General features: G+C 42.2%; 1 protein-coding gene and 1 long non-coding RNA gene across 3 annotated transcripts in view; one reads left to right on the forward strand and one right to left on the reverse strand.

Annotated features, from left to right (window-relative positions):
* The window catches only part of LOC141048787 (uncharacterized), a 113,793-nt gene extending 108,197 nt beyond the window's left edge, over positions 1-5,596 (forward strand). Inside the window, exon 4 of the long non-coding RNA XR_012220146.1 lies at positions 5,378-5,596. This is a non-coding gene — a long non-coding RNA (uncharacterized lncRNA). The remainder of the gene's footprint in view (positions 1-5,377) is intronic.
* The window catches only part of NEGR1 (neuronal growth regulator 1), a 628,361-nt gene that overhangs the window by 5,709 nt on the left and 603,911 nt on the right, over positions 1-18,741 (reverse strand). The window lies entirely within an intron of this gene.

Here is an 18,741-nt window from a genome sequence, read left to right on the forward strand (position 1 = left end):
ATAGGGGCTGTATTATAGTAGTTATATTCTTGCACATAGGGGAAGTATTATAGTAGTTATATTATTGTACATAGGGGCAGTATTATAGTAGTTATATTCTTATACATAGGAGCAGTATTATAGTAGTTATATTCTTGTACAGAGGAGCAGTATTATAGTAGTTATATTCTTCTACATAGGGGCTGTATTATAGTAGTTATATTCTTGTACATAGGGGCAGTATTATAGTAGTTATATTCTTGTACAGAGGAGCAGTATTATAGTAGTTATATTCTTGTACATAGGAGCAGTATTATAGTAGTTATATTCTTGCACATAGGGGGCAGTATTATAGTAGTTATATTCTTGTACATAGGGGGCAGTATTATAGTAGTTATATTCTTGTACATAGGGGGCAGTATTATAGTAGTTATATTCTTGTATATAGGGGCAGTATTATAGTAGTTATATTCTTGTACATAGGGACAGGATTATAGTAGTTATATTCTTGTACATAGGAGCAGTATTATAGTAGTTATATTCCTGTACATAGGAGCAGTATTATAGTAGTTATGTTCTTGTACATAGGAGCAGTATTATAGTAGTTATATTCTTGCACATAGGGGCAGTATTATAGTAGTTATATTCTTGTACATAGGGGGCAGTATTATAGTAGTTATATTCTTGTACATAGGGGGCAGTATTATAGTAGTTATATTCTTGTACACAGGAGCAGTATTATAGTAGTTATATTCTTGTACATAGGAGCAGTATTATAGTAGTTATATTCTTGCACATAGGGGGCAGTATTATAGCAGTTATGTTCGTGTTTATAGTGAGCAGTATTATAGTGGATATAGCCTCCTATTTAGTCCATTATATAGGCAAAGGCTTTTTTTAATTTCCTTTGGAAATGTTTATTTCTTTGCGGTCCTTTTTCTCCGCAGCAGTCATCATCTCCCTCGATATTGCCTGTATCAGTCTAGTCATAAATATACATTCAGATTATTGTGTTTACATAACATGGCCTACTTCTATTTGAATACTGATTTATGTATATTTCTTAACAAAATTACTCATTTATGAGACACAATGTGGCAGAGTGCAGGCAGCTGCTTGTGCACAACAGACTTGCTGACATAAAGAGATACATAAGTAGGAAATGTCATATTTCATCTTGGAGACCTTGCGTGCTATATTACAAATAATTGTTTATCGCCTCAGGTGTCAAGTTATTTGGGGAACAGCATTTACAGCAGCAAGTCTTCAAGTAGAAATATATGGGACAGTTTTACCCACTTGCATTTTTTTTAGTTTTACATTTCACTTACTGTACATATACTGTATGCTGCAGTCTCTATAAGAGTTCTGCTAGAATTCACATGATATGAGCCTTCGGGACTATTGCAACCTTCTCCCAATTCTTAAACATTTCCCCAGCCGACATAAAATAGCTGACATCAACCCCAACCCTATTACCCCACGTGCCACCGCACTAGGGCAAGTGACAAGAGCGAGGCTTAGCGGCAGGTTTTGTGGATATTATGGATGCACGTCAATTTTTTTTAAATTATGTATGTACAGTACAGACCAAAAGTTTGGACACACCTTCTCATTCAAAGCGTTTTCTTTATTTTCATGACTATGAAAATTGTAGATTCACTCTGAAGGCATCAAAACAATGAATTACCACATGTGGAATTATATAATTAACAAAAAAGTGTGAAACAACTGAAAATCTGTCTTATATTCTAGGTTCTTCAAAGTAGCCACCTTTTGCTTTGATTACTGCTTTGCACACTCTTGGCATTCTCTTGATGAGCTTCAAGAGGTAGTCACCGGAAATGGTTTTCACTTCACAGGTGTGCCCTGTCAGGTTTAATAAGTGGGATTTCTTGCCTTATAAATGAGGTTGGGACCATCAGTTGTGTTGTGCAGAAGTCTGGTGGATACACAGCTGATAGTCCTACTGAATAGACTGTTAGAATTTGTATTATGGCAAGAAAAAAGCAGCTGAGTAAAGAAAAACGAGTGGCCATCATTACTTTAAGAAATGAAGGTCAGTCAGTCCGAAAAATTGGGAAAACTTTGAAAGTGTCCCCAAGTGCAGTGGCAAAAATCATCAAGCCCTACAAAGAAACTGGCTCACATGAGGACCGCCCCAGAAAAGGAAGACCAAGAGTCACCTCTGCTGCGGAGGATAAGTTCATCCGAGTCACCAGCCACAGAAATCTCAGGTTAACAGCAGCTCAGATTAGAGACCAGGTCAATGCCACACAGAGTTCTAGCAGCAGACACATCTCTACAACAACTGTTAAGAGGAGACTTTGTGCAGCAGGCCTTCATGGTAAAACAGCTGCTAGGAAACCACTGCTAAGGACAGGCAACAAGCAGAAGAGACTTGTTTGGGCTAAAGAACACAAGGAATGGACATTAGACCAGTGGAAATCTGTGCTTTGGTCTGATGAGTCCAAATTTGAGATCTTTGGTTCCAACCACCGTGTCTTTGTGCGACGCAGAAAAGGTGAACGGATGGACTCTACATGCCTGGTTCCCACCGTGAAGCGTGGAGGAGGAGGTGTGATGGTGTGGGGGTGCTTTGCTGGTGACACTGCTGGAGATTTATTCAAAATTGAAGGCATACTGAACCAGCATGGCTACCACAGCATCTTGCAGCGGCATGCTATTCCATCCGGTTTGCGTTTAGTTGGATCGTCATTTATTGTTCAACAGGACAATGACCCCAAACACACCTCCAGGATGTGTAAGGGCTATTTGACCAAGGAGGAGAGTGATGGGGTGCTACGCCAGATGACCTGGCCTCCACAGTCACCAGACCTCAACCCAATCGAGATGGTTTGGGGTGAGCTGGACCGCAGAGTGAAGGCAAAAGGGCCAACAAGTGCTAAGCATCTCTGGGAACTCCTTCAAGACTGTTAGAAGACCATTTCCGGTGACTACCTCTTGAAGCTCATCAAGAGAATGCCAAGAGTGTGCAAAGCAATAATCAAAGCAAAAGGTGGCTACTTTGAAGAACCTAGAATATAAGATATTTTCATTTGTTTCACACTTTTTTGTTAATTATATAATTCCACATGTGGTAATTCATAGTTTTGATGCCTTCAGAGTGAATCTACAATTTTTATAGTCATGAAAATAAAGAAAACTCTTTGAATGAGAAGGTGTGTCCAAACTTTTGGTCTGTACTGTAGTTAAAAAAACAAAGAACTGATTATATAGCACACTATGTTTCTATCATCTATTACCTATCTATCAGCTATGTATTTATTATGTATTTATTTATCTATCTACACACGTGGTCAAAATTGTTGGTACCCCTCGTTTAATGACAGAAAAACCCACAATGGTGACAGAAATAACTTGAATCTGACAAAAGTAATAAATCAAAAATCTATGAAAATTAACAGAAGAAAGTCAGACATCGCTTTTCAGCCAGGCTTCCACAGAATTTATAAAAAAAATAAAAACTCATGAAATCGGCCTGGACGGAAATGATGGTTCCTTAACCTCATATTTTGTTGCACAACCTTTTGAGGCAATCACTGCAATCAGACGATTCCTGTAACTGTCAGTGAGACTTCTGCACCTCTCGACAGGTATTTTGGCCACTCCTCAAGAGCAAACTGCTCACGTTGTCTTGTGCGTGAAGGTCCCCTTTTCCAGACGGCATGCTTCAGCTCTTTCCAAAGATGCTCAATTGGATTTAGGTCAGGGCTCATAGAAGGCCACTTCAGAATAGTCCAGTGTTTCCCTCTTAGCCATTCTTGGGTGTTTTTTGCTCTGTGTTTTGGGTCATTATCCTGTTGCAAGACCCATGGCCTGCGACTGAAACCAAGCTTTCTGACACTGGGCAGCACATTTCTCTCTAGAACCCCTTGATAGTCTTAAGATTTCATTGTTCCCTGCACAGATTCTAGACACTCTGTGACAGATGCAGCAAAGCAGCCCCAGAACATAACAATGCCTCCTCCATGTTTCACAGTAGGGACAGTGTTGTTTTCTTGATATGCTTCATTTTTCCATCTGTGAACATAGAGCTGATGTGCCTTGCCAAAAAGTTCAATTTTTGTCTCATCTGTCCATAGGACATTCTCCCAGAATCTTTGTGGCTTGTCAACATTTAGTTGGGCAAATTCCAGCCTGGCTTTTTATGATTTTTTTCAACAATGGTGTCCTCCTTGGTCGTCTCCCATGAAGTCCACTTTGGCTCATACAACGACGGTTGGGTCGATCTGGCACTGATGTTCTTTGAACTTGAAGATCACCTTTAATCTGTTTAGAAGTTTTTCCAGGCTCTTTTGCTACCATTCGTATTATCCGTCTCTTTGATTTCTCATCAGTTTTCCTCCTGCGGCCACGTCCAGGGAGGTCGGCTACAGTCCCATGGAGCTTACATCTCTGAATAATATGTGCAGCTGGAGTCACAGGAACATTGAGCTGCTTGGAGATGGTCTTATAACGTTTACCTGTGACATGTGTGTCTATAATTTTCTTTCTAATCTCCTGAGACAACTCTTTCCTTTGCTCCCTCTGGTCCACGTTGAGTGTGATACACACCATGTCACCACACAGCACAGTGAGGATCTGTAGCCTCTATACAGGCCACTCACTGATTCCAGGATTATAGACACCTGTGATGATAATTAGTGGACACACCGTGATTTATCATGTCCCTTCTGTCACATTATTTTCAGGGGTACCATGATTTCTGTCCAGGCCGATTTCATGAGGTTTATTTTTTTTAAAATTCTGTGGAATCATGGCTGAAAAGCAACGTCTGACTTTCAATTGTTCATTTTCATAGATTTTTTATTTATTATTACTTTTGTCAGATTCAAGTTATTTCTGTCACCATTGTGGGTTTTTCTGTCATTAAACGAGGGGGGACCAACAATTTTGACCACGTGTGTATAATCTATTATCTATCGATCGTATCTGTCATTATCTATTATCTATCTATCTCTCTCTCTCTATATCTATCGTATCTATCTATTATTATCTATTATCTATCATGTTCATCATCACAATCTGTATCTGAACATCTTTAATACCTAACACTCTTTAATTTCTATTCTGCATATCATTCTATACGTGTCACATTGACAGCACATGGATCTCACACGGATACATGGATGTCACATGGACATGTTTTGGTCCACAGTTATGGACCAGGTTAGATATGAAACCTCTGCACAATTTTAGCAAAAATAACCAGAGAGCTGATATAACATCCACTCCATGCATTACGATGAGTTGACTCTATGATCTTTATTTCAGGGTTTTTCAGATTGCAAATGAACAATTCTGTTGACAAATCTCATTAAAAAGTATGCAGTAATTAAAATTAATTCCAAATCAATCTGTGTCTCAATTCTAGAGCAGGAATGTGACAGCCACATGAGACATCGAAAACCGGAGATCCCCAATCTGCCCAGGTGAGAACCAGGAGAAAGTGGAGAACTGAGCGTCGGAGCAGGAGACGGGACCTGGGGCCAATGTCACACTGTGTTAGGTAAAGTGTGCCAGGCTGCGGTGCCATCGGGAAACTAGCCAGGAAACTGGGTTAGAAGTCCCCTCAGATGCGTTTTGCCACCACTCGTCCTTTGCCCCCAGATTCTGCTAACAGTGTCTATGTATGGCCCGGGTTAGGTGTGAACGATTCCGGACCTTCCCGCCGTCATTGTGCTGGGTTCTCTAGAACTCTTGCTTTGTTTCTAAATGTTGGCCCATAAATGTCATTGATCTTCTCGGGCCATTTTGTTCTGCCATTTACCGTCCCTCCGTACGTGCCGTCGTCTCAAAAGTGTTTTAGTTAGTAACTTGGAGGTCAAGAGAAGCCGCACGGCCGTCACGGGGGGCCACCACGGGGAGACCATGCCCCGCACCATCTCTGACATTAACTGCTCGTAAACTAACAAAAGGCTATTTTTGTGCAGAAAGTTCCGGGATTCAGACCTTATCTTAATTGGGAAGTGTCTGTGTAACAAAGAACGCTATAAAATTGCAATTGTAGATGTCTCGTACTCGGCGTAAGGAAAATTGGAACTCTTGGGAAATAAATGAGGCTCTCAAGCAATCGAAGAGTTTGGAAGAAGACATGATGCATCTCGGCCGGTTACATGAAGCAGGTCAGAGACGGAGCCCAAAGCATTTCATTAACCGCGTGACACCGACGAGGATCAAAGTGCCGAGTCTCACATTGGCGGAGAGTGATCAGGATCGATGAGCGATGAAACCGCCGGACGGAGCCATCGTTTACGGCCAAAACTCTACACTACGCGTCTCACATACGGCAGAACTAATTATTGGCTCCGTTGTCACCATTTATATAATGGACTCAGTGCATCTAAAATGGAACATGATGCAAGTTTGCACATAGTGAAGATTCCAGCTCCGCTATCGTATAGTGTACGCAGCTCCCAGGCAGAGCTATGTGTCTCCATATTAAAGAAGCCCTGCTGTGCACTCATATCTTACTCCACTGTTTGGTCCCCAATTATTGCTAAACCCGAAGGGGTTCTCCAGATTGGAAGACATTTATTTTTACTTAGATGAATGTATTTTGGGCTAAAATCATTTTTGCTATTGGGTCTTATTACAAATTTGACACTGTTTAGCTATTTTTTTTTCAAGCTTTTTGTTTCCTGTACATTCAACTTTGATGTGGTCTATAGTCGTAAATGGGCTGAGAGAAGCTCAGAAAAAGACAGGAAAAAGAGTTACAATCTCATTATTCAATCTAATGAGCTCACTGATGGATTCCCAGATAACTCATTCTGCAGACAATGACAATGCGGCACAGAGTTGGGAGAAGAAAAATGGTGCAAACCAAAGGCGATACTTAATTTTTACCCCAAAATGAATGCAATGCAATAAAGAAAATTGTCCTCAAAAGTGGACAACCTCTTTAAAGACCATATAATAAGAAGAAAATGAAAGAAAATAATCAGTGGCCGCAGGATCGGGGTTAGTCTGTGATCGGGGAGGCGCATTTTCAAGAATATTTGCAAAGTTTCAAGTGGACATTTTGGACACTTGATGCTTTTTTAGACTTTTTTTTAATTTGCAAATGTCAAAGCATCAAGTGTCGTAACTGTCCCCAGAACAATGGTACGTTAAAGGAGAGGATTCAAGTGATTCGATACAAAGTAAATTCATGTCCAGTTTTTGGGAATTCAAAAAAAAAAAAAACAATTTGCATAAATCACTAAAAATGTCCAGCGCAGTCTTACACAATGTGGAACAGTGCATCCGGCCTGAGACGACTCACATGACCTCACGTGCTGTCGAGCTTCCCCATAATGCCCTGCAGCTATCACATCACATGGTACATAGCACAATCAGGAGAAACTATCGGAGCCAATATAAAAGCAGGGGCAGAGAATGCAGCGGCTATTTTTTAGGATAAATTTGAATAGCGGGAGGATGTAACAGCTCACAGCTCAACCACTGAATACAAAACACTGAATAAACATTACACATAAAACACTGAAGAAACATTACTGATAGCATGTGACTGCACAGCAGTGAAAAACAGCTGCCATCTGTTTGCCCATAGCCAAATATGTGGAGGTCTCTTAAGTTTGTGTTTGCATTAAAGAGCTTGAAAAAGGGTTAGATACAGTCCTAGGAGTCCCCCGAGTGTTACATAAATGCTTTCAGGGCAATTAGAGGCTTTGCAACGATTGTGATTCACAGCAAATTAAAATTTTTGGACAAATTTGGCAAATACAAATTCTGAAATATTCGCCCAGCTCTATACACTAATGTACGTGTCACTGGGTGTACAAAACTAGGGTAAAGTTAGACGGTTGTTTGGGGAGTGATGGTTGTACACACGAGCATGGTAAGTGCTTTAAGCATAAATCCATCCTAGGACAAAGAGGGCGAAACAGAACAAAAATCAACGCAAAATATTCAATAAAAAGAAAAATAACATATAAAGAAGAGCAGTCATCGGGTCACGAGTCTTTTTTTCTGGACTTTACAGTTCGCCAGAATGACAGATTAGTTCCCTCATCTGGGTGCAGCAGAGTTGGAGCTTGTGTGTCGCTGCTCTAGTCAGGCCGCGTCCAGTCCTATAGAGAGCAATGGAGCGGCATGACACAGCAGCGGCCACTGCTCCATTCTAATCTCCCAGTCTCACGATCAGTGGTGGTCTCAGTGAGGTCAAATCCCCCTGACCTACCAGTTATCACCTATTATTTAGTAACTTTATGGACGTAGGCAGAATCCGTGGAAAAACCTACAGTGAACCCCATTAAAGTACACAGTCTTACAAAGCCCGGAGCGGCGCTATACTGACTATCACGTCTGTACACCAAGGGTCCTAGAACAATCACACCTTTATATCTGGCACCCCATAAGAAATGGCACCTGGGGTCACCACTACATAATTTCCCTATAAAGGCCAGTATGGAACCTGAAGCCATAATATATTAAAGGAGCTGTCCAACAACAGCATTGATCACCTATTCCCAGGATAGATGGTTAATGTATGATTGCTGGGGGTCTGAGGACTGAAGTCCCTACAGGTCATGAGAACTGGTGTCCCAAAGTAATGGTACTGGGCATGTGCGACCACTGTTCCATTCACTCTGTATAGGAGTGGTGGTCGCACATGCTCACAGGTGACTGAGACCCTCATTCTCACGATCGCTAGGAGTCCTTGAGGTCATATGTCCCATGGATGGGTGATGAATGTTGCTTATGGGATATCCCCCTGTAATGAAAAACTTGAATGCAGATTTGAGCAACATTTGGGGTGAATAAACCAAGCTGGACTCTTTACCCCATGAAGGACTCTTTTGGGACTCTCCGGTTTTCTCACTGGCCGTGATGTAAAGTGTTTGTGAAATGAATACAGCACGTGTCGTGGACTAAATACAGCGCGCGTCGTGGACTGAACACAGCGCGCATCGTGGACTGAATACAGCGCGCGTCGTGGACACATCTGTGCGAGCGATGAAAATCTCCGCTCCACAGTGACATCTTGTTCTAGGTGAGCCGCCATCTATTGTCCCGTCATAATTAGGGCACTTTTATTCGAGGCGTCACTGAAAAGCTCTTTGTCTCTTTAAAGATGCGTTTTCAGGAAAGCGTCAGCATTTGCCGGCTAATCATTTTAATTGCTTGCAAACTGTCACTCATTTTTTTCTCTTTGTTCCATCAAAGAAAAGAAGGAAGACGCTTCTGCTCGTTTACGAGGAGGAGGAAAAATCCGGCGCTCCACCTGTTTCCACTTAAAACATGGAAATTGGCGATAACAGATTTGTCATTTTAATGAAATTTGCTTTATTTTCAGTTAACCCTTTAGCAGACATGACAGTGTCTTTCCACAAGTGATCTTCAAAGGTGGAAGGCCACCATCCGACTAAGGACAACATGCACACGGCAGGGTTCCAGTGATTGGCTGCAGTGGTCACATGCTTGTCCCTATCGGAAAAGGAAGCTAGAAGACCAATGGGGGATGCAGTCAGCGCTGCAGGTTTTTGGTTTTCCACCATTTTGGCTAGTGTTTGGGAAACAAACCTTTTAAACTATTATTCCCTAAAAAAAAAAAATAAGTTGTCCAAATGGGTCTGATGGATGAGGCTGAGCTCCACGCTCGGTATTACCACCAATGATGAACGGAGCACACGCAGAGCCCTCGATCTCGGGAACTCTGGGCGTCTCAGCAATTGTACCCCCAGAGATCAGCATGATATCCCCTATCACATGCGAGAAGGGATCACTTGTTTTTTTGGAGCAACCCATAATAACAATATTAACCCTTTAATGCAACAAATGACACCATAGCACTGACATATGAGAGCACACATCCAGCATACATCACCCAGAGGAACATGGCGACTGTCAGATTTCACATCAATCAAATAGTAAGAAGACAATTCACAGGCAAAGTGCGGTTCCCTGGGAAGCTCAATACATATTATGAGTGTGGGCATAAAACCTAAGATCTGCAGTAAAATCTCAACATTAAATCGGCTGTAAGGAGAAGATTTATTTTGAAACAGTTTAGAATGTTATGAAATAGCCAATGATTGGCTGCAGCAATCACATGTCATCTTTGGGACATCACCATTGGAGGAGGAAGAACAAAGATCGGTGGAGGGCCGGAAAGCATCAGAACTGGAGCAGAGAGGGATCGGCAAGGTGGACGTAACTTATTATTTTATGGCATTCTAAGCCCAAAATAATAGATGGACACCTCCTTTAAGACCCAGCTACCATCTGATGCTTGTGACCCCCCCAAAACCCCTTTACAACTGAAGATATAAAAATGTATCTACCGCTTCAAAAGATACATGATGCAAAACTGAATGTATGCTAATGTGATGTAGTGTCCTGATAACAGCAGCATCTATGAGAGGAATCAGTGAAGGCTGGAGACAGAGCAGGACGTCATCCTGTTGTACCTGTTGTTTTGGGCGATTGTTCCGAACAAGCCGTCCCCTCTCCATAGACTTCTATAGGCAGCAGGTGTAACCCGATCCCTCAGTGGGGACAGAACTGAAAACTGAGCAGTGTTGAGAATGAATGATGTGCAGGAGAGTAGAGGTGACAGATAAGGTGGGAAAGAGGCATATTGTATGGTAAGATACAGTATAGCGTGTCTTATCTTCACTTCTACTATTCCGTTAGGAGAAAATAAAATAAGAGTTTAGTAACTGGTTGGAAAATATTTGTAAAAAAAAAACCACAGAAAAAAATATATTTAGCCAAATATTAGAGGGAACAAATTAAAGAGTAGTAATACCAAAATAATAATGAAAAACAAAAGCAAACAAATGAAAAAGCCCGCCAGGTACTCGGAAGTAATTAAAGTAACCGATATCAGTGCGGACCCTCTAAAGAAATAGACAACCCCAAACCAGACCTCCCTAAAGTGACCAAGACTTCAGACTAGTACTCTACAATAACAAAGACCGATTAAGTAGCAAAGGCCATAGGTCAGACCCCCTAAAGTAACAAACCCCAGACCAGATGCTTAAAATTCTGTAACCAAGATCTCAGATTTGACTCCTTAAAGTAACAGACCCCAAACCAGACTCCCTAAAGTAATCAAGCCCTCAGACTAGATACTCTAAAATAATGTAGACCCCAGGCCAGACCCCTTGTGTAACATAACAAAATACAGGCCCCATAATATTATACATCAAAACTGAGACCTCCTAAAGTAACAGACCCCAGACAGGACCCCTAAACCCTGACCCTATAAAGTAACCAAGACCTCAAAACTAGACCACACTCCCTAAAGTATTCATGACCCAAGATCAGACCGCGTAAAGTAACACTGGCCCAAGATTAGATCCCCTAAAATAATACTGACCAAGATCAGACCCCCTAAAGTATTTATGACCCAAGACCAGATCCCCTAAAGTAACACTGGCCCAAGATCCTCTTAAATAATACTGACCAAGAACAGACCCCCTAAAGAATAAGTCACCCAAGATCAGACCCCCTAAAGAATAAGTCACCCAAGATCAGACCCCCTAAAGAATAAGTCACCCAAGATCAGACCCCCTAAAGAATAAGTCACCCAAGATCAGACCCCCTAAAGTGTCACTTACCCAAGATCAGACCCCCTAAAGTGTCACTCGCCCAAGATTAGACCCCCTAAAGTGTCACTCACCCAAGATCAGACCCCCTAAAGTGTCACTCACCCAAGATCAGACCCCCTAAAGTGTCACTCACCCAAGATCAGACCCCCTAAAGTGTCACTCACCCAAGATCAGACCCCCTAAAGTAAGAAAGCCTCACACTGCACCCCCCAAACTAATATAAATATATACAGACCCTCCTGAACTCCTTAAGCTAATTCAGACCCCAGACCAGACCTCTAAAATAATATAAACACCAGAATAATTACAGACCCCTGGACCCTCTAAACCAAGACCTCCCATAAAAAAAATACAGATCCAACATACAATGAACTCCTCCGGCTTCTGCTACAACATATCTACATCTGGACTCATTAGCCGCAGTTCTGTGAATACATTTTCATTCCTCTCTTCTTCTTCCATGTCACGTGTCAGTCTTTACTGCAGTTTGATGTTTTATTCATCTTGATTTATTGCTGTCAAGATGGAAAAGTGGGACTAATATCGCAAATCCTGTGCTGATCACCAGCTTCTAGAACCTTCAAGTCCTACCCGAAAATCTCCCTAAAGACCAAAGTCCTCAATCGCTGCATGAACAGAAGATGGAGAGGCCGCAGATCCGGCTCACAGCAGCTGTGATAATGCAATCCTACAGAAGGGATGAGCTTTCGTGCCACTGAATTCATTACATCCGGGCTGGTATCAGTCATTTAATGTTAAGGGAGAGAAAGTCATCAGACACAGAACTGAGGAGGTTTCCAGACAAGTGATCCAACTTTTGCTTAGATTTGTTCTTCACTTCTCAAGTTTACACAAATTGTCTCCATCCTGGAAGGAAAGAGAGCGGCGTCTGTAGCGCCCCCTATTGGAGGAAGCTACCCTGACAGTCAGAGCATGACCTGGTAATGAGCCTCACAACCCTGGGGATATTGTCCTTTATTTCTACCAATACAATTCTCAGCCACCACATCACCAGCTGGATCTATAGTTCTCCACGGCCAGAGGGACAAGTCATGGTGCAATAATGACGGCACATCATTAAACTGGCCAAAAAACGGCCAAAGGAGGGGGGCTCAAAACTAATAAACATCATACACACCTATCCGCCGCAGATCCACGATCCTCCGCACAAGTCTTCAAATGTTTTGGTGCCCCCTTCCAGCACTGAGCCTGTGATTGGCTTCACGTGGTCAGGTAGGAGACAACACATGCAATGACATGTGGGGAAGGGAGCAAGAAGTGGTGGGGAGGTGGAGGACTGGGGAGCTACAGTGGCGTAAGGAAAGGTGTATATGATGTTTCTTTATTTTTAACCCCTTCTCTCCCCTCCTTGATCAGTGCTATCCTTCCCCCACCAGTTGATCTCTGACAAATTTGTGGGGGTACGTTGTATAGACGGAAATGCCAAGGACTACCCTCTGGCCAGAATAATTATGAAAACAGACTGTGGTACCAAATCCCATGAGGTCAGGGCTGTCAAGTATCTGATACATCCAGTCATATTGGGGTGGGAATTTTCCTTATTTTGGGACTTGTGGAAAAAGGGGTCCATATCGAGAATCTCAGACAAAAGCCAGATCCCTGGAGAAGAAACCTCATCAAAATCAAAGGTGAACGCGTTCCCCCTGTATTTACCTGCCAGGGAGAAGGACGAGACTGTGTCCTAGTTGCACCAGACTTCACAAAGAATTAGTGGTCCAGACAGATGCTTCAGAAGTTGGGTTAGAAGCTGTGCTGTCTCAAGAGATACATTTTGAAGAACATCCCATCCTGTATCTGAGCAGGAAGCTCTCTTCTTGAGAGAAAAAATATGCCATTGTCAAGAAAGAGTGTTTAGCCATAACATGGGACGTGGCTACACTGGAGTATTACCTACTAAGCTGTAGGTTCAAACTATGCACCTCTGAGATGGTTAAGGAAAAAGAAGGGTAAGAATGCCCAGGTGACTAGGTATTTCTCAAGCCTCCAGGACTTTAGTTTCCATGTACAGCATAGACCCGGGAAGTCACACAGTAATGCGGATGCCCTTTCCCGAATTCCCTGTTTGGAGTCTTAAGGTGACAAAACCCCTGGCTTTGGGCAGAGGGGGGGGATATGTGACAGGGTCACTGGCAATGTAAGTGAGGGGAGATATCTATCACAAAGATTGCTATCTTCCATGATGTGAAAACCCTGTAGTTTTGCTCCAGCATGTTATGTGCTGAGAGTGGTTAATTAGCCATGACAGGGTTGGGCTTTTTTATGAGTAACCATGAGTAAGCCATGGTTGTGACGCCCACTCACCATATCTCCTCCCCAAGGGTGTGGTTCAACAAGTTAAATGTCTGACCACTGAGGTTTTTTCTCTGTGTGGATCTGGAGGCAGGAAGCTCCAGAGAAGGGTTTATGGGCAACTTTGCTGGAGTCTGTTGATTGTACCCTGAGCGGGCGGATCCCCACATGCATATGGACTGTACTATACATTATCTTTTGTTCTCTCATTTTGACAGAAAAAGCCACGTTTCTGTTATTGAACCTTGCACTGGTTTATGGCGTGTTTGAATAAATCAGCAGAAAAAACGTTTCTGTGTCTACCTCTGTGAGTGCCTGAGTGAGTCACATTACCCTGATAGATAGATTATAGATAGATAGATAATAGTTAGATAAATCAATGATTTGGTAAGTTGGGAAAATCACAAAAACTATCCACAAATATAAATGAGTCACTAATAAACATATTTTTGGCATTTAAGATGAAGATGTCTGCTTAGAAAACAGTCTGGTTACATCTGCCGCTTCAGATTACATTTACGGTATATAATATGGAATGAAACGTCGTTTTTCTCATTTATCTTTCTGTTAGAGATTCTCTCGTTCCAGAGATTTTTATTTGCGACGTCTAGCGAAATGCTGAATGCACAATGGCGAACCCGGACTGTTATACAGTGGGGAGAATAAGTATTTGATGCAATGCTGATTTTGCAAGTTTTCCCACCTACAGAGAATGTACAGGTCTGTCATTTTTTATCGTCAGTATTCTTCACATGTGAGACAGAATCTAAAAATAAATCCTGAAAATCACATTATTTACATAATTAAATTGCATTTTATTTTCCCCACTGTCTGTAGGTGGATACAACTATACTTGTATATCAGATAGATAAATATATAGAAGGAAATGGAGATAGATAGATAGAAAAAAAAGGATAGAAAAAAGGTAGAGAAATAACAGACAGATAATAGATATCCTGTGGTTAGGTGATAAATGTTTTAGGTAGGGCAGTAAGGGGGGAATAGAGAGTGGAAGGCTACATTTTAAGTGACAGTGGGGCCTGTACCCATTGGCTCAAATAAGAGCAATGACCTTAGCTGCACCTTTAAAAAATATTTCAGAGATGAGACACAACACATTCCGTTGTATCCGGTTATTGTCGGACACATTAGGTTACATTGTATCCGGTTATTGTCGGACACATTAGGTTACATTGTATCCGGTTATTGTCGGACACATTAGGTTACATTGTATCCGGTTATTGTCGGACACATTAGGTTACATTGTATCAGGTTATTGTCGGACACATTAGGTTACATTGTATCCGGTTATTGTCGGACACATTAGGTTACGTTGTATCCGGTTATTGTCGGACACATTAGGTTACATTGTATCCGGTTATTGTCGGACACATTAGGTTACATTGTATCCGGTTATTGTCGGACACATTAGGTTACATTGTATCCGGTTATTGTCGGACACATTAGGTTACATTGTATCCGGTTATTGTCGGACACATTAGGTTACATTGTATCCGGTTATTGTCGGACACATTAGGTTACATTGTATCCGGTTATTGTCGGACACATTAGGTTACATTGTATCCGGTTATTGTCGGACACATTAGGTTACATTGTATCCGGTTATTGTCGGACACATTAGGTTACATTGTATGCGGTTATTGTCGGACACATTAGGTTACATTGTATCCGGTTATTGTCGGACACATTAGGTTACATTGTATCCGGTTATTGTCGGACACATTAGGTTACATTGTATCCGTTATTGTCGGACACATTAGGTTACATTGTATCAGGTTATTGTCGGACACATTAGGTTACATTGTATCCGGTTATTGTCGGACACATTAGGTTACATTGTATCCGGTTATTGTCGGACACATTAGGTTACATTGTATCCGGTTATTGTCGGACACATTAGGTTACATTGTATCCGGTTATTGTCGGACACATTAGGTTACATTGTATCCGGTTATTGTCGGACACATTAGGTTACATTGTATCCGGTTATTGTCGGACACATTAGGTTACATTGTATCCGGTTATTGTCGGACACATTAGGTTACATTGTATCCGGTTATTGTCGGATACATTAGGTTACATTGTATCCGGTTATTGTCAGACACATTAGGTTACATTGTATCCAGTTATTGTCGGACACATTAGGTTACATTGTATCCGGTTATTGTCGGACACATTAGGTTACATTGTATCCGGTTATTGTCGGACACATTAGGTTACATTGTATCCAGTTATTGTCGGACACATTAGGTTACATTGTATCCGGTTATTGTCGGACACATTAGGTTACATTGTATCCGGTTATTGTCGGACACATTAGGTTACATTGTATCCGGTTATTGTCGGACACATTAGGTTACATTGTATCCGGTTATTGTCGGACACATTAGGTTACATTGTATCCGGTTATTGTCGGACACATTAGGTTACATTGTATCCGGTTATTGTCGGACACATTAGGTTACATTGTATCCGGTTATTGTCGGACACATTAGGTTACATTGTATCCAGTTATTGTCGGACACATTAGGTTACATTGTATCCGGTTATTGTCGGACACATTAGGTTACATTGTATCCGGTTATTGTCGGACACATTAGGTTACATTGTATCCGGTTATTGTCGGACACATTAGGTTACATTGTATCCAGTTATTGTCAGACACATTAGGTTACATTGTATCCGGTTATTGTCGGACACATTAGGTTACATTGTATCCGGTTATTGTCGGACACATTAGGTTACATTGTATCCAGTTATTGTCGGACACATTAGGTTACATTGTATCCGGTTATTGTCGGACACATTAGGTTACATTGTATCCAGTTATTGTCGGACACATTAGGTTACATTGTATCCAGCCATTGTCAGACACATTAGGTTACATTGTATCCGGTTATTGTCGGACACGTTATCACACTGTATCCAGGCCTGCTGCCTTTAGTTTTCTTATTCCTGCTATTCCTCCGCTATTATCAGAGTAAACTGCTTTCTTTTCTGGGAAACATAATAAACCGCGTTTCCTTTTTGTGTTCATATGGAGATTTACCGTTGCTCCGTGCGCTCGTATCTGCGTACAGGTGTTTTATCCATTCCCATATGTTCTGGCCGTATAAATACTGCCGCCAGGTGTATACAGCTTTGTCCTCTATGTTTTTATGCTTCACTATTTGTTCAGAGCCATTAAACGTTATGAGACTCTTTTTCCTGCACACTGAAATATTTCCCCTTGAAAAAGATCGATTAATAATGTGGCGCGATCCTTATGATTTGGCTGAATGTGGCGGTTTAATAGGTATCTTCATTATTTCGGAGATTATATGCTGTGATCTAGTCCTCATCTGCGGCGCCGCCGCTTCATCTCTTCCTCCCGTTCTGACATTATTTCATGTGTCTGATGAGGATTGTGGTATTGGTAATTGACAGCAGCTGTTGTCCCGGCCCCTCATCAGCGCGGCACTTCGCATGCAGCCATCTGCAGCCTGGGCCACTTGGCCGGCAATCCTGCGCTGGGTAAGTAATTGCGTTGCTCTGCGGTCATAAAGCCGTGCCATCTTGAAGTAATTATGCTGTTTGTTGCACGGCTTTACTACGCCGTCTACTGTATCGTTCCCGGAGTTCAGCTGCGAGGCACAGCTAAAATATGCATGGAATAGTCAATAATATTTACAGGTATCTAAAGGGGTGTATCGTAAAAATGCATGCTCAGCTGTGATGTCTGCATTTCAATGGCTCCTCTCGGCTCCGTACGTGGCGCCTTCTCTGCTCTGGCTTTTCTCATTGCTCGGCTGACACCCAGCGCTGGATGTATAAAATGTAAGAAGCTTCACGCTGCGTCCAGTTCACACATCGATCTGCTATTTATCATGCAGAGGACACGGCCGGCCTCGAGCACCGGGGCTGGAGTAATGAAATGTGGTGTTTATTGGATGCCGGGCTGCTCCACAGATCACTGGAGACTTATAATCTGGGATTAATGTAGGTTTATATATTGAGAACCTAATCTTAGGGTAGGCCATCGATATCAGATCAGAGAAGTTCCAATATTCGGTACCCCCTGTAAGGGGACAGAGAACTGTTGTTGCTAGTTGTATGTTAATATGTTATTTTGTGGTACTGCTACATCTTAAATGTATTACCATTAATGTTAAATGCTCATTGCTTGGCACAATATAAGTATAGGGCTAGTGTAATGCGTGGGAATGGCCACTAGATGGGGGGCATCCTAGCACACACAAGTTGTAGTCAGTATATAGGTTTAGTGTAAGGTTAATATAATAGGAGGGGCTTCCGGGAGTTAAGGCTAGGTGAGAAGGAAGTTAGTCAGACGGGGCCAGAGTGCCCGAAGTGTCCACATGGGCTATATGCCCAGGACGGCTCGGCAGCCACCCAATGTTAAGCAACGACACCCCACGCTATCCATGGCCACTGAGCATCATTGCAGTAGGCCAGTACAGTACGAAGATGATTATAGCCTGGGTGGACGCCTTTAGGGCGGGAGTCAGTTGGAGTGAGGAACAGAAGGAAGTTGGAGCTTCAACTGGAACGGTACAGATGGGCCGGATGCTTTACTAGAGGCAACCAAACCGAGTGGCCGATTATTTCAAGTCTGGGGCGAAACAGGCAGAAGGAATTGTCATCATGGCGAGGTTAGGCCAGGAAGAAGCTGGGAAGCAGTCTAAGATGGTCCGGTCCATACAGAAGCATCAGCAAAGTAGAGAAAGATGAGGAAGCAAGTGAAGTTGAATGTGAACTCCATGATGTGCCAACTGTGGATATAATGCGTGAAGTGCTAAGTAAAGAAAATGTTCTATTGTGGACTGTGTCTCCATTACTGGGGGTCGCC

Source organism: Dendrobates tinctorius, unplaced genomic scaffold (genome assembly GCF_039654945.1).
Source record: "Dendrobates tinctorius isolate UK_male_01 unplaced genomic scaffold, ASM3965494v1 ptg000138l, whole genome shotgun sequence".
NCBI lineage: Eukaryota > Metazoa > Chordata > Amphibia > Anura > Dendrobatidae > Dendrobates > Dendrobates tinctorius.